At 33.8% G+C, this 16462-nt stretch overlaps 1 non-coding gene across 1 annotated transcript; it reads left to right on the top strand.

The window, feature by feature from the left end:
• Positions 1 to 2475: 2475 nt before the first annotated feature.
• LOC147396475 (small nucleolar RNA R44/J54/Z268 family) lies at positions 2476 to 2561 on the top strand. The gene has a single exon (XR_015181229.1). It is a non-coding gene; the product is annotated as a small nucleolar RNA R44/J54/Z268 family (small nucleolar RNA).
• The last annotated feature ends 13901 nt before the right edge of the window (positions 2562 to 16462 follow it).

The raw sequence follows: 16462 nt of genomic DNA, 5'->3' as shown, positions 1-16462 counted from the left end.
TTTAGAATTAGCTGATTTTTTATGGAGATGATCTCCTCATCATAAAGATCATCCTCACCAAAAATTAGTTCAATCAGAAACTTTTAGCCCACATAGGACAAAACACGTTGTAGATATATGATTAGATATGTGTGTACACGGATCCTAATCCTATATATATAACTAGGATCAGTATACACATAAAGCTACTTGTAAAGCTATAATGTATTTTGTCTTATATGGGAAAAAATGTTTGGAATTGACTGATTTTTTGTGAGGATGATCTCTATGGTGAGGAGATCATCATTGCCAAAAATCAGCCTATTATGAAATTTCTAGCCCCATGTTTATAAGTTGAAAATTTTTAGACTCTCCAATTTTTTTAAATCACTTTTGATGGGATTAAAAGTTTTTGAATGGGATGATTTTTTGCAAGGATGATCCCCTAACCATAGAGATCATCCTCATAAAAAATTAGCCTATTTCGAATCTTTTTAACCATATAAGATAAAAACATTGTACCTTTATGAGTAGGCTTTATGTGTCTACGGAACCCGACCCATATATATATATATATGTGTGTGTTCAAACGACAACCATTTCAACACACATATAGACAACGTGTTTTGACTTATATGGGCAAAAATGTTTGGAATGAGCTGCTTTTTTGTGAGGATGATCTCTGTGGTGAGGAGATCATCCTTGCCAAAAATCAGCTCATTATGAAACTTCTAGACCGTCCAATTTTTGTTGAAAAATTATAGACCGTCCTATTTTTGTAAATCAATTTTGATGGGGTTACAAGTTTTGGAATGTGATGATTTTTTGCTAGGATGATCCCCCCATCACAGAGATCATCCTCACAAAAAATCAGCCCATTCCAAACATTTTTGCCCATATAAGACAAACACGTTGTCTATATATGTGTCGCAATGTGTGTTGCAGGAACCCGACCCATATATATATATATATAGGGTAGCGTTCAAACATTTTGGCAAACACATTTTTCAAAACATGGGTTAGAGATGTTGGAATGAGCTGATTTTTGGTGAGGATGATCTCTACTGTGAGGAGATCATCACCACCAAAAATCAGCCCATTCCAAAACTTCTAACCCAATCAAAAATGGTTTACAAAACATGGACGGTACACGATTTTCCAACTTGTAAACTGGGGCTAGAAGTTTTGGAATGGGCTGATTTTTGGTGAGGATGATCTCCTCACCGTAGCGATCATCCTCACCAAAAATCAGCCCATTCCAAAATCTCTAACCCAAGTTTTGAAAAATGTTTTGCAAAAATGTTTACCATTGAACGGGACCCATATATATATGGGTGACGTTCCTACGACACATATTGCGACTCACATCGCAACACAAGAAGACAGTCATTCGATATGCGCTAGATGTACGACTTAGATCGCATGTTTCTTTAAAAACGAATGGAAAATAACGAATTTTCGTTATTTGCAAATACCTCCCCGTAAAAAAAAAAAAAAGATCTGAATAACAAAACAGATATGAGTTTTACCACCTTCTTCGTCTTCTTCTTCCTCTTCTTCGTTTCTAACCTTGTTTTAGCACAAATCATGTCTCTCTCTTCGTCTTCTTCTTCCTCTTCAAACTCACATCTACTGTAAACTAACATCACCGTCGTCGTCATCTCTCTCTCTCTCTAACTCGTTGCGAAGAAACGAAGAGCTCGACCGAACCCGAGCTCGACAGAAATCCAAATAAATCCAAAAAATCTCTCTAACTCGTCATAAAGAACCCTAAGGTAACAAATCAGAAACCCTCAGCTACACAGTTTTAATTTTTTAATTTTTTATAGTTTTATTGTTTGATAATTTTTTTTATCGATCTTTGATAGAAGAAAAAAAAAAGATGTTTAATTTATTTTTATTTTTATTCCATAATTAGGTAGTTTCCATAATTTTTATTTTCATTTGTTTAAATCATGGCTCCCTAGATTCAACTTAGTTGGTTCTTGTAATGGAATTATCTGCTTAACAGATCAGTTTTATCAAAATAACGCAAAAATCAAGCTCAGATTCCTCAAAAACCATGAACCAGTCTTCCCTTCCATTCCACCTCAAATGCATAATTAAAACATTTACTAGTTTCCCTTGTTTGTGCCTATTCCTCTTCTTCTACTGATTTCAAGTGGTATTAATCGAAAGTTGATTTTTTTATTTGGTTTACTGAGTTGAACATATTTCTAACGATGAAAAACATCCTTGCTTTGTATTATTTCTTTGTATCAGTGTTCCCTTTGGAATCAATGCCTCTCTTCAATTATGTTGGGTGTTTCCCCTCCTCATTAGCTTCTTTGATGGGATTCTTGGGTCTTTTTAGGTAGGGAAAGGATTTTTTGGAGTTTGGCCCCGTTCGTTGTTTGTTGGGGAGTCTGGAAGAAGTGAAACTTTTGAAGGAAACGAGCACTGCACCCCAGGCAGGAGTCTGGATTTTTTTTTAATTTTAAAATTTCTCTATTTGTGTTTGCAAGTGATGATATAACAGACAGGGACATCCACACTCCTTTAGGAGTATGATGACTAGTCTTTGGGAATCTCTCTGATGCACCTATGTAATTTTTTTATTATTGTTGTTTCCATATCACACAAGTTGCATGGAGTTTCATGAGGTCTAGCTCACGGTTCTTTTTGGTCAATGATATTATAACATTCGTATATTATGAATGATTACCGTAAGTGATTATATGGTGTGATTTTTCAATAAAATCACCTATGATGGCTATTAATAACATAATGGTGTAGTAATATCACTGCCCTTATTTTTCTTTTCAGAGAGGGATTATTGAAATATTCATCTTGTGTATTCCTAAGATTTTTTTTTAATTAATGAATAAGTGTTTGTGAAGGGTAATTAGTGTTGTTTTTAGCCATTGTTTTGCTTGGGTTGTTTCTCAATCTTTGTTTTCCATTATTTATTATGTGCTCATGTTCATCCTATTAGGATTGCTGTTTTTCTTCTAAGATATCTGCCAATGATGTATAAAACTATGCACGTATTATTAAATTAAATATGATGATATATTATTGTCACTACCACTGAGGAATATCTGCAATGAAACCTTGTTTTCTTAATTTTGCTTTTTTTTTTTTTGGTTTTTTTTTTTTTTGGTTTTGGATTTTTTTTTAGCTGCAACTCTGCACTTGCCTTGCCCTTCATATTTATTTCCTTGATGTTTGAGTGTATATCTTAGATCAGACCTTTCAATTCGAGTAGTTTTGGGAAAAGTTTCTAATCTAAAGAGCATCAAATTATGTTATAGCATTGTGTTTATTATGAGAGCTTTTGAGTAGAGAGGGCTTAGTTCCCCATGGCTTAGAGTACACTTATTCCTGATACCTTTGAGGAAGGTGTTCCACACTATTAGAGATCCATTCTCTATCTTTGAATTTGATTACTTGTTTTGTCAACAGTGCTTGTTTGAAGTATAAGTTCAAGGTAGACCAATCAAGGGATGATAGGCTTTCATATAAATAGAAGCATCTAGTTGGAATGTGTTAGTTTTGGTTGGATTCTTGAACCTCCTCTTATTATTCTCAGCTTTCTTCAGTTGACATTTGTCTTACCATCTTAAAATCATGGTTTTAAATCTCATCTGAGATCAGGACTTCTTGCTCAAGTTATCTTGGTATGGTCTACCAAAAGGAGTTTTAAAACCATGCTTAGGAAGAAGAAGAAGAAAAAAGGGAGGGAAAAATTTGGTCTGAATATCAGAAATTTTGGCACTTTTAAGTGCCCAATATTTTTTTTAATAAAAAAAGGTGGAATTTTGGCACTTAAAATATTGAAATTTGGTTTGACTCCTCATATTGAAATTGCTTTCCTCTTCATCTTCTTTCATCTTTCTTGTTTGTGTTGTTGTACTTGTCGTCGCCATCGTTGTCATTGTTGTTGCTACTAGAATTTAGTGATTTTAGAAGGCAAATTCCCAGCTTCTTCACATCTGATAATTGAAGTGGTTTCACTGATAATTGTTGCTGTTTGTGTTGTTGTACTTGGAATGTTTTGTCCATTCAAGTTTTCTTTGTTCTCACATATTTCCTTATATTGTCTTAAGTTTTTTTTCCCCATACATTTAGTTACTAAAAGTCTAAAATATCCGAACTCTTATAATGACATTGCTTTCCAACCAAATGATGCTATGTTGAAACTTTCAAGGGATTTGATCAATTGCTACCCACCTAAAAGTTAAAAAGAAAGAACAAACAAACAAACAAACAAGCAAAAAAAATCATTTAAGTTTCTTGCTTTTTTTTCTTTGGTTATGATGTAGAGAGACACCACTAGTTTGACTGCTAAGAACAAGGAACTTAAACTGTGTTTGGAAGCCATGGAACAACAAGCACATCTACGAGATGGTATGTTCATCTTCACGACTGTATGTTTGTATATATCTGTATTTCTTGCTCTTCTAGTATTATTTTGAGTTTTGTCTTTTTCTTTTCTATGTAGTGGATTCATTTCCTACAAATAAGTCTAAGCAAGGTGAGTGTTTATAGTTGACATTCTTCTCTTTTGGTGTTTCTACAGCTTTGAATGAAACATTGAAAGTGAAGTGCACCGGCTTAAGATAGCTACCGGACAAGTTCAAGCCGTCGGCGGAAACTACAATTGAGTAATGCCTTCACATTTTTTCTCGCAATCGTAGGTTTATTCATGCCAATGGTGCCCTAGTGGGCTTGTTCTGATGATGAAGATGGCATCTCCAAGACATAACATGGCTCCCTCATGGTAAAGTGTGATGACGCCTTAAGAGATTGGAGGTATATGTGATGGTGACCTTGGCCAGTAAGAAATAGTAAGTGTGGTGATACAACTACGCATATGTATTGGCATCCTTAGGCAAAAGATGAGCCTGATGGCATTACATCTCTAAAAGCATACTTTAGGAAGTTGTGGCTGGTCAAGAAGGGTTAAATGTAAAGTACAAAGAAACGCTTAGTGGCTATTTTGTGTTTTGTAATTTATTTATCAAATTGCCCTTGGATTTAGTCAAAAAAACATGTATTGTGTGTTGTTCTAACGAAAGAACGGAATTGGTCTGTGTACCTTTTTTTTAAAAGTGTTTCTCCTGGATTTCGTAGAACTACTCTAAAACAAAGTTTAGATTCTAATATTTTGAAAGCTTGAGGTAGAGTTTTAAGGGCAAAGTTGTTGTACGCTTTCCTTTTTTCATGTCTCATCCTTTGCAGGAAAGAAGATTGTTCAAGTTTGAACTTTTGTGTATAGGGTCCACAAATGATTGACCAAACATTCATGGGCAAAGATATCATCCAACTGTGCATGTCATCGCGCACATAAGACTCCAAGTCTAACCCATTTCATGACTCATAGAAACTGATCCAACTAATTGAAAAATGGTACCCGAAACTAAGAAGCTATGAATTCAAGATTGCAAAATCCGATCCAGTTACTGGTGTAGCTTGGTTTGCTTGTGCATATATATAATTCAAGTATACAAGTTTATATGTACAAACGTAATTTTGTAATCAATGTCCTTAACTGATAAGAAGTAATCCAAGTAACAATATCCTTTACACTTCAAGCAAATGAAACAAAACAAAAAAGTTGAACGGAGCAAGCTAAAAATATAGCACCGTCAAACTTTCACAACTTCTACAGTAACAGTTCTTATGGGGTAGATACATCTATTTCGTATTCATTCAAAATTTTTTTTTTTTTTTTTGAGAAGTACATTCAAAATTTTTTTCCATGTCATGAAATCTACATGCTCTTGGCCCCGGTAATAGATAGTAAGAGTACATGTTAAAACCATGTTGAGCAACAAAAGAGGAGAGAAAGTAATGGGTTCTCATGGATCAGTCCTTTACATCAGTAACACCTTCTGTAGAGATCTGAAATCGTGCTTCAGCTTCTGCCAAACACAGAGAGCTTATTACCTTACAGATGTGTTCCTCTCCCCTTCCCTTATGAAAAGCGAGCCTATCATTAAGATGGGACCAGTAAAGAAATATCAGTATAAGAGGAAAATTAAAAGAACACAAGTGTAGTACATAGAATTATTAGACCTTGTAGTTGAAGCATGTGCCATGATGTTTCCACCAATAGGCTTGATTTGGGGCCTAGCAAATATGGCAGAACCATCCACTTGTGCAACAACCTGGTTGGTAATCACTACAGCCACACCAAACTACGATCCAACAGTAATATTAGAACATGGTTTAAGTGCTAATGGCGACTGAAAAGCAAAAAGGACATATACTTCCTTTCTCTATGGTGAAACCTTTGGATAGAAAGGACTTACTATCGTAAAACAATTTGAAGGCATTTCTTTTGATGACTTTAGACTTTGGATAGAATATGGCCCATCCTCATAAAATAATTATACTTTAAAGGGGTACAGTAGTTGGGTTTTTTTTTTTTCTTTTATTGTTAGGCAATAGTAGCTGTTTTTTTTTTTTTTTTTCATTTTTTGCATAGCCATACATTTTGTAAATGTAGCTGACAAAGTATTACCTCACTAATCATCTATGTAGAGTGCTCTTTTATGAAAAGGGGACTTTCTCCATGTCATTATCATTAATATAATCATAATCTTCATCTATCAAACAAAAGAACTGATTAGGAAATGACCAGGTGAAGCTTAAAATAAAAGATAAGCATACAATGTTGGCCTATGGTCATGTCATGCTTTCAAGTAGCTTTTTAGCTATGCACCAAACCATATGGAACCCACAATGTGTACCTGTGTAGATATCTGGTGTGCATTATTCCCATTGGGGGTGCCAATAACTACCGGTAGATCATACTGGTCAAGGTAACTCCAGATGGTATCCTTTAGGAAGGGAGAGACTTGAATGAAACTGGCTATTGTTTTTCATAAAGCACCCTGTAGATAGATAGCACATAAGAGAATACATAACTAGGAAAATCCATGGACCTTTCTTTTTCCAACAAGAGGCAAATTTTATAATAAAGAAGCTACAATACGACATTAGTGTAAGAAAATGGCATTTGACCTTCAAATAAGAAGGGACATTTTCATAACTAAGAAGCTTGAATAAGGGTTCAATATCAGGAAACCAGTTCTACCTTTCAATGGGATTTCTATTCTCCACAACCTACAGCACAGTCAAAATGACCTTATCAGCTTCTAAGAGAAACCTAAAGTTGGTAAACAAAATATAGATGGTCAACTAAGTAACATGAGCCATGGACAAGTGATTGGGTTAAGGTAAAACATACCAGCAGCCTGGCCCTCAGGATTCTCATAAGCCAACAGTGCAGACATATAATAAGTTATATATTAGAAGATATAAGCATAGGATACAAATAACATATGACGGTATGACGTAATTAGGTCTACATTAGCATGAGGTAATACAAAGATTACTTGATGCAATAAAAATAGTGTAAAAGTATTAACTGGGAAAATTAGTTAATCCTCTTCCTAAGTTATCAAAAGAAATGTAAAAGCAGAAAACACTAGAAAGTAAATAGAATTAATGTAATAGGTGTGATGTACGTTCCCAACTTGTCTAACATGACAAAAGGGAATTTTCTCGAAAGAACCAGTCTTCTTAAACGGGAATGAATCTCACAAAAGTAATAGAAGTCAACAAATAAAAAGGGAGGCATAAAGGATAAAAAATAGGAGATCGGTAGTTAAAGAAATGAGGAGAGAGGTATTTTAACACCCTGCCCTTGCCCTTGCACCAAAGAACCTCCATCATTGCCAGTTCAGTCTAAGTTCTATATGAATAAATTGATGATAAATACACTGGGGGAAAACAAATTGACTAGGTAGCTTATGTTTTGTTTGCTCTATGATAAGTCTCAAACCAACAAATATTCAGAATCACCACACTTGCATCTGCCTGTACACACGCATACAACTATCACCCTCATATGCACCCCACAATGCATACAAGTGCACATAGGCAGAGGTTTGTTAGCATGCTAGGGTTCACAAACACATTCAGATTAGATGCAAGAAAACTGATTAGCTTGATAATGCTAGAGATGATAGAACTACTTGCAACTTCTAGAGCACACTAATTGTATAATTAAATGCTTAACAAAAAGGTATTACAACAGCCATTTAACTGAAAGCGCCCTCGATCCGCGGGGTGCGCGGATCCGCTTTTGACCCTTGAGGTTTGGGAGTCGCCACCTAGTTGTTAAGGTCTAGGAACCAAACTGACTCTAAAAAAGGCAAACTAATCTACGAAAGAGAAAAAGAGTCCGGGGATCACGTTACGGGGTTGGAAGGTGTTAGGCACCAACCCCGCCCGGCCAAAGCCGGTCTCTACTAACTTCCCAAATAAATTACATTGCTAAAAACCTAGATAAAAAATAAATAAAAAAAAGTTATACCTTTCCGATAGCAAAGACTTTGTTCCCTCAGATCCGACAAAAATAGCTCCTTGTACCGTACTCCCTTGCTTCGTTCTGTCTCCGGATTTGATTTCGGATCTCCGAGGCAATGTATCTCCTTATTTTTTGATCTGAACTCTTCGAGTTTATTATGGATTTTGAAGTGTTTTTGGAGGGTTTTTGGGTGTTATTTATGCTAAAATCGAAGGAGGGATGTTAGGTAAGGAGTTGGGACTCCAAAACTAGGGTTTATGGGAGGCTAATGAAGTTTTTAGACCTACTTCTCTTAGGGTTTATGATTTGAGACGAAAATATGGTGTGAGCACCTCTATTTATAGAATTTTTTAAGGGTTGATTTGGATAGAGTTAGTATTTAATTAGAGTTCTTTTAATTAGAGTTGTGTTTTAATTAGAATTGTTTTAGGTAGAATTGTTTTTTAATTAGAATTGTTTTAGGTAGAATTGTTTTTTAGTTAGAACTCTATTAGATAGAGTTATTATTTAATTAGAATTCTATTATGACTTTTGGTCTTATTTCATTGACTTTTAATATTTTGACTTTAGTCTTAATTGATTGACTTTTAATATCTTGACTTTAGTCTTGCTTAATTGACTTTAATCTCACTTGATTGACTTTAATACCTTGACTTCAGTCTTGCTTGATTTACTTTTAATTTTTGGAGAACCCCCCTCCATTATTTCTTTAATTCTTTGGAGCCCCAAATGGAGGGGTCCTTAAAGAAATATCTCACGAACCCTCAACAATTTTACTTAAAAACCCGATTGATCGATTTCTTCGGTTCAAAATTTTAAATTAATTTCATTAATGTTTCACTTTAATTATTTAATGTTTTATTTATAAATTTCGAATTTTTAATTATGAAAATTGTGAAATTACTATTTTGCCCCCGGAGAGGACTTTTCACGTTTTAAGTCAGTTTTTAATGTTCTAAGATGTTTTAGAATCGATTTTTCATAAGGAATTCAATGGAAATATTAGTTTGTGTCATTTATGAAATTTTTTGTGTGAAATGATCATGAACTTTATGAGGGGCATTTTCGTAATTTTATCAAATTCTGTTAAAATTGGTGAAATGATTTATTTGGTTCCGATTTGTTATTTTATGTGTTTGAGAGAGTTTTCCTAAGCGTAACGTAGGCTCTAAGGTTGTTTTGAGGTTAGGGGTATTTTGGTAATTTGGTCAATTTTTAGTGATTTTTATCATGAAGCTTCGTTTTGGTCTGCAAGATGATGATTTCTATGTTTCTGGGGTCGTATTTTCCTAGCGTAGCGTGGTTTCTAAGGTTTTGTCAATTCGAGATACCTCATCCGGATTTCTGAAACATATTTGGTAACAAAATAAAACAATGGAAATAACATCCATCATTGGGAATCATTGCGATCGGGTTGACGAGTTGATTAATCAGGCGAGTGCAAAAATGGGGTGTCTACATTAACATTTGCACAAATGCAATAAGACAACCTTCTAAAGAATGTTTAAATATACAACAAGTGCTTTCGCATCACCCTCCTCAAACTCTGGCAACACAGCTCCAGTACTTTGAAGGGACTGTTTAAACTTTTGTTCATAAATTGATAAGCAATCAAACAAAGTACTCCACCCAATAGAGCGAAATGCTTTACTCTGAAGTAACTCAAAAACCTTTGAAGCATCTTCCTGACCAAATGCAATGCACATATGTAAGTATAAATACATGTGACAAATAACTTTGCACATTGAGGCAATAATCATGCAGGCAATGCTCATGCTTACACCTCTTAATCTGACATAATGATGGGAAAAAGTAATAAAGTTTGAATCTCACTGGTTTTAGTAAAAGTTACCCATTATCTTGGGATGTAATGTCACCCAATGGTTGAGCCTGGATGAATAGAAGGTCAATGACATGAACCATGTAAAAAATTCAGCACAAATTAGATGCATTAAAATCAAATATCAAAGAGTTTTATTTAAGGATGAGAAAATTAAAGAAAGTAGTTGGATTATTTTCAAAATGAAAATCACATGGGACGACTAAGTATTAAAAAGAAAGAGTTCTATTTCAATGACTTTCAAGTTTGTTTTAGTATATGTTTCATCATTTCTTACAGTTTCATAAAAATTTCGTTAATATTTTCACATCATTACCATGAAAATTGTATAAATTTCCACACTAATCGAAACATTTTCATGAAATGTTTTGATTTTGAAGCTAACTGAAATAGACACTGAATCCACATTTAGTACCTCACACCAACACAAAGATGTGCATAAGCAAAAAAACCATTCACCATTTTAGACTAAATAGGTTTTGGACAATTTGGTGTCATCCAACCAGATTTTATATAAAATTATAAAAACTCATGTACAATTTTCATACATACAATTCAGAACATGAAATTACAAAAAAAAAAAAAAAATTAAAAATAAGATAAAAGGGTTTAGGTAGGTAAAAATCACTTTATTTTATTAGTGAAACAAAGCAACTTTCGAAACAAAATTTGTAGATGATTCGTCATAATCGATACATAAAAAAAAAACAAATGAAATAAAAATACGAAAAAAAATAAATTAAGGGTTTACCTTAGGGTTTCTTTGGAGAGAGAGAGAGAGAGAGAGATGAGGATGAAGGCGAGTTGGGTTTCTTCGTTTCCAACAGAGGAAGTTCAGTCGAGTTGGGGTTCTGTCGATCTCTTCGTTTCATTTCAACGAGTTAGAGAGAGAGAGAGAGATGAGGACGAAGTTGCGACCTTCGTCGGCGTAGTTGCAAACAAAAAGGAAGGAAGAAGATCGTCGAAAAATAGAAGATCTATTTGAATAGAAGAAGACGAACTCGAACTCAGATCTGGTTTTCAGATGTGTAGAGTTCAGAAAAGGAACTGAACTTCTTCATTTTCAGATGTGTAGAGTTCAAAAGAGGAGCTGAATCTGGTGTCTTCGAACGCAAAGGGCAGAAGACGAGGGAAGAAGACGAAGAAGGTGGTAAAACTTAGATCTGTTTTGTTATTCAGAACTGTTTTTTTATTTTATTTATGGGGAGGTGTTTGCAAATAACAAAAATTTGTTATTTTCCAATCGTTTTTTAAAAAAACACACGATCTGAGTCGTAGATCTAGCGCGTATCGAACGACTGTCTTCGTGTGTTGCGATGTGAGTTGTAATATGTGTTGTAGGAACGTCACCCTATATATATATATATATATATATATGGGTCCCGTTCGCCACCCTTAGTTTTACCACACACTTTAACAAACGCGTTTTGTCTTACATGGGTTAGAAGTTTCGGAATGAGCTGATTTTTGGTGAGGATGATCTCTATGGTGAGGAGATCATCCTCACCAAAAATCAGCTCATTCCAAAACTTCTAACCCCATCAAAATTGATTTACAAAAAATGGACGGTCCACGATTTTTCAACGTGTAAACATGGGGCTAAACATTTCGAAATGGGCTGATTTTTTGGGAGGATGATCTTCTAATCATAGAGATCATCCTCACCAAAAATCAACTCATTCCAAAACTTCTAACCCAGGTAGGACAAAAAACGTTTGTTAAAGTGTGTGGTAAAACTTAGGGTGTTGAACATTTCCCTATATATATATAAACTCAGTAAGATGGAATGAATGTTGGATCTAATGGATTGAACTTGATCTTTTTGTTCAAAAATTATCAAACTTATAAAAGAAACAGAGTATTAAAAATTGAAGAAAACGAAAAAGAAAAAAAATAAAATCTGAACTTACTACTACAATCTAGAAGCACAAAACAAGAGCTCTTGTAAAACCCCGAGTTTTTGATTCGTATCTCAATAAAAAATAAATAATGGAATTTTGAAAAAATCCTAAAAGTGGGACTTAAGGGTAAAACATTAGGATTTTGTTCTAATCATTTTTAATGAAATCTGACATCACCATTAGATTCAAAATAGTCGAAAAACATACTTTAGTCTATAAGCATGCTCAAATGTAAGTCCAAATAGAAAAATTACAAAATCATTGATTATCGAGTTGGAGCAGGATAAAATAATGACTTTTTATTAGAGTAAGAATTGTTAAGATTTGATCATACCATTGGATTTGTAACGAAAAATTATTGAACATGAACTATTACTTGTCATTTTTGGAGATCAAAAAGTCAAATTATCGTTAAAAACGAAAACGACGTCAATTTTAGGGTCCCATTGGGTCAAAAATGTAAATTTTTGTTAAAGATAGAATTTTGATTAAAGATAGAAATTGACCACACCATTAGATCTGAAATAAAAAAAATTAGGTAAAATGGAGTATTCATTCATCACTTTTAGAGTCCGGACGGTCAAGTTATCGTCGAACGAAACAATAGGCAAAATACTGAAATTGTCCCAACATTTTATATAAATAAAATTTAAATATTTTTTTTACTATTCATCTTCCAATTCATCCAAAAACCAGCCAACGAGTTTTAAAAAAAAATTATTTTCTTCCCAATTTTCAAACTCTGATTCACCGCGAAAGGTCCGTCTTCGACCGGAGACGTAGAAGAGAGAAATGTCTGCAGCCTCATTCTCTACAAAATTCACCAAGTTCCTTCCATTTTTTTGCCTTTTTTACCCCATATCATCAAAAATCAACCATATATATTCGTAACTTTGACCGTGGATTTCATTTATTTCGGGGTCAAACCGTCATCCGTCGTAGAATGGAGAAATGACAACGACGTCGAGATCTTCGAAGCCACTAGGTCAAACTCAAAATCAACCACCTTAAAATTCGTTCCACCTCGATTTTATTGTCGACCGTCTCGATTTTCAAGCACACATTTCAATCCTTTTGCACATAGATTGTAAGGAACTCTCAATTTCTATTCGTAGATTGTGGTGTGTTGTCAAAAATTTAGAATTTAATTAGTTATTTCAAATTCATGTCAGAACTTGCATATTTGATATATTTAATTATATTTTATAACAAATTATACATGGGTAGGATATTTATCGGGTTATTTCCGTCAGTTGGGTCCTGTGCACCGCTCGAATCCCGTTTAAATCTAAGTTTGGTATTTTTTCAATATTATTAAAAAAAATGAATTTCATAGTGGGAAAAATGATTTAATATTTAATGAACTCATATTGAGTTGATAAATACCAGAAAGTGGATATTTTATTTGAGAGATTAAAAACTATAAAAATTAGAAAAAATGAAAACGGAGTATGAAACGGTAAAATGTTAGAGTCACACCTGATGGGTGATGTTTGCATTTTATATTATTGTGTTGTGTGAAGGTTGGTGAACATATATCTAGGGATAATGTTACTGGTTGTATGTTTATTTACTTTCTTTTAGCGCGAGGCGCTGTTTACTTTTTCATTCTATTATCTATTTTAGGCCTTTTAGGCTGGGTGGCCACAGTTGCATAGTAGGAAACTGGATATCTATTCTCAACCTTATAATTTTAATTTCTCTTTTATTTTCAAATGAAAATAATATATATATATATATATATATATATATATAGTTATTTTGTGAGCTGTTAAAGAATTTGTGAATGCTTGAAGGGATAGTGCGTCATATCATCCGGAGTGGTGTACTATCCTACGATGTACAGTATGGACCACCAAGCTCATACGTAATATGAGACGCATATGAGAGTGGAATCACAACTAGAATCCGGGTTTATTCTTCTCTATATTTACCAATGAACTTGTAATGTAAATGTGGTCATATACGAATGGTTTATATATTTGGGAATCACATGCACGCCTGATATGCATAGACAAAGATGATTAGTCGGTGATCACTAACAATCTATAGTAGTCGAAAGTTCTGACACATCGAAAAGAGACCCATAAGCGATCCAGTCGTGAATCCCAACTCTCTAATTCCATTACTCCACCATTGTGTATTATATATATGTTGCCTTATTTTGATATATAAAAGAAATACATATTTAATGTTTCCATTTAGTCAATTAGATTTGTTTAAAAAAAATACTATAGTGGGTACTGTTGACTGATGTAATGTGAGTTTTAAAATATTTAGTTGTTTATCCTTGGTTATATCTACCAGTTAATCATAGTTTCTTTTATAAAATTTTAGATATTTTGAAACGATTCAGTATGTTTATTTGTTCATATTAGGAGATGTTATTGGTAGAAATTATTTGATTCCCTACTAGCTAACCATTTTCTTTTCCATTTTTTTAGTTTCAGATTCAAAGCTTGGCGAGGCAGGTATAAAGCACGAGTGAGGATTATCTGGTGGGTTAGATAGACAACCAAAGTCTTTTTCATGGTAAGCACTAGGCTATACCTAGCGGCGTCAGGTTATCCAGGTAGTAGTATAGAGTTTCGTTTTGAGCGTTACGAATTTTGTTAGAGTGAGGAATTTCTGTATAATCCTGTATATAAACTTCTTCTTCCACACTTTTATTTTCGTATGTTATTAGATGTATATAGGCTTCTGCTAGTTATTATATTTTATATGTATATACATGATATTATGTATGTCGTTTATCATGTGCAGGTTGAATGCCTTGGAATGCTAACATAAACAAAGGAAATCATGCCGAAATTTCAAGGTGCCACCTTGTGCCTCGAGATCTGACATGGGGTTTTGTGTTAGCATTTGGCAGGGCGCCACAGTTCTGTTAAAAATTGAAGACTCGATATGACGTAGTGAACAATACACTGTATCACATTACAATCTTGGGGATTTGTGTCTAATATTTTCACACAAATCTTAGATTTTCTCATTGGTTGTAATGAATACATATTTTTTTGATTTTTTTAAAAAAATTTGCTCAACAGAAAATAGAAATAGAAATGAAAAAAGAAAAAATAACAACAAAAATTAGCTTCAACCAACTTAGAAAAATTACACCTTTCCCTAGTAGTGGTGCCAAAATTCTGATGTCGTCGTTGTTCTCTCATCAACAATTAATATTTATACTCTCCTTAGCTTGTGGGAAAGTAAGGGATCGAACCCAAAAGAAATGGGGGATGTTACTAAGTTAGCAAGAAAAAAAGTTAATCTAAGTTATAATTCAAACCTATTTTGTATTTTTGTGAAATAAAATGAAAAGTAAAATGTTGTTGGAAATTAAAACAATAGAAGAGAAAATTATATTAAGTAAACAAAAGGTAAAACATCCATTAGTGATTAGAGTAGCCAATGATTAATATATAAAACTGTATTTGAGTTTTTCTTTTTTTGTACTCAACCATAAAGGTTTGTTGTGAGCTCTTTAAGTTGGAAGATATGAAATTAAATTTTTTGAGAAAATACTATAGTTAGGACTCCTTCACTCAATAACGTGTGAAGTCCCTGCTACCAAATATCTAATTTAAGTATGTTCTATCTTGATCTTATCTAAGCATAAAACATCTAAGTTAAGTATATAAGGTATAAAGATTTAACTAAAGCTTTGATCCATTAAAGTTGGATAAAACCTTATGATGAATCTTATAAATATTATAAAAAAATATGAAAGGGTAAAGAAATAACACAGAATTAAAGCTTGCTCCTAGGCTTCATCTTCTCACAAATGGAGGGAATCTGGCTTATGGTCATGGCAAGGATAAAAGAAAAAGTAAAAGAAATAACACTTGTATTCATGGTAATTAAGATACACTATTTCCATGAGAAATTACAGAAGTTGTTGAAGTAAAACCTAACTACAAAATGAAAATTACAGAGAAAATGCCAAGGATATTGGGAAAGAAGAAAAGAAGAGACAAGAGCCCAATGATTCTTTCTTAATTGGGAAAATAATCTATTTATAGACTTGAGGTGTTTTCGAATGATTCAAATATAGCTACAGCCACTCTTGCATATACTTTCATGTGCAATGCAAACAAGAGAAATTCTAAGACGATCCAATCGAGGTGGATTGTGCCACATTGAGGATTGATTGCATTGTATTGCTTTAGAGACCTTCAAATCTCAACTTTTGACTGGTGAAAGCGCCATCGATCCACAGGGTATACGGATCTGCTTTTGACCCTTGAGGTTTGGGAGTCGCCACCTAGTTATTACGGTCTAGGAACCGATCAATGACTCTAAACGGATAAAGAACTAATCTAGAACAGAAAAAACTGAATTCGGGGATCATGTTACAGGGTTGGAAGGTGTTAGGCACCA

The sequence above is a fragment of the Akebia trifoliata genome, chromosome 8 (assembly GCF_017979445.1).
Source record: "Akebia trifoliata isolate Shusen 1 chromosome 8, ASM1797944v1, whole genome shotgun sequence".
Lineage (NCBI taxonomy): Eukaryota > Viridiplantae > Streptophyta > Magnoliopsida > Ranunculales > Lardizabalaceae > Akebia > Akebia trifoliata.
Note: the sequence above shows the minus strand (reverse complement) of the source record. Positions and strands in the feature narration are given on the sequence as shown.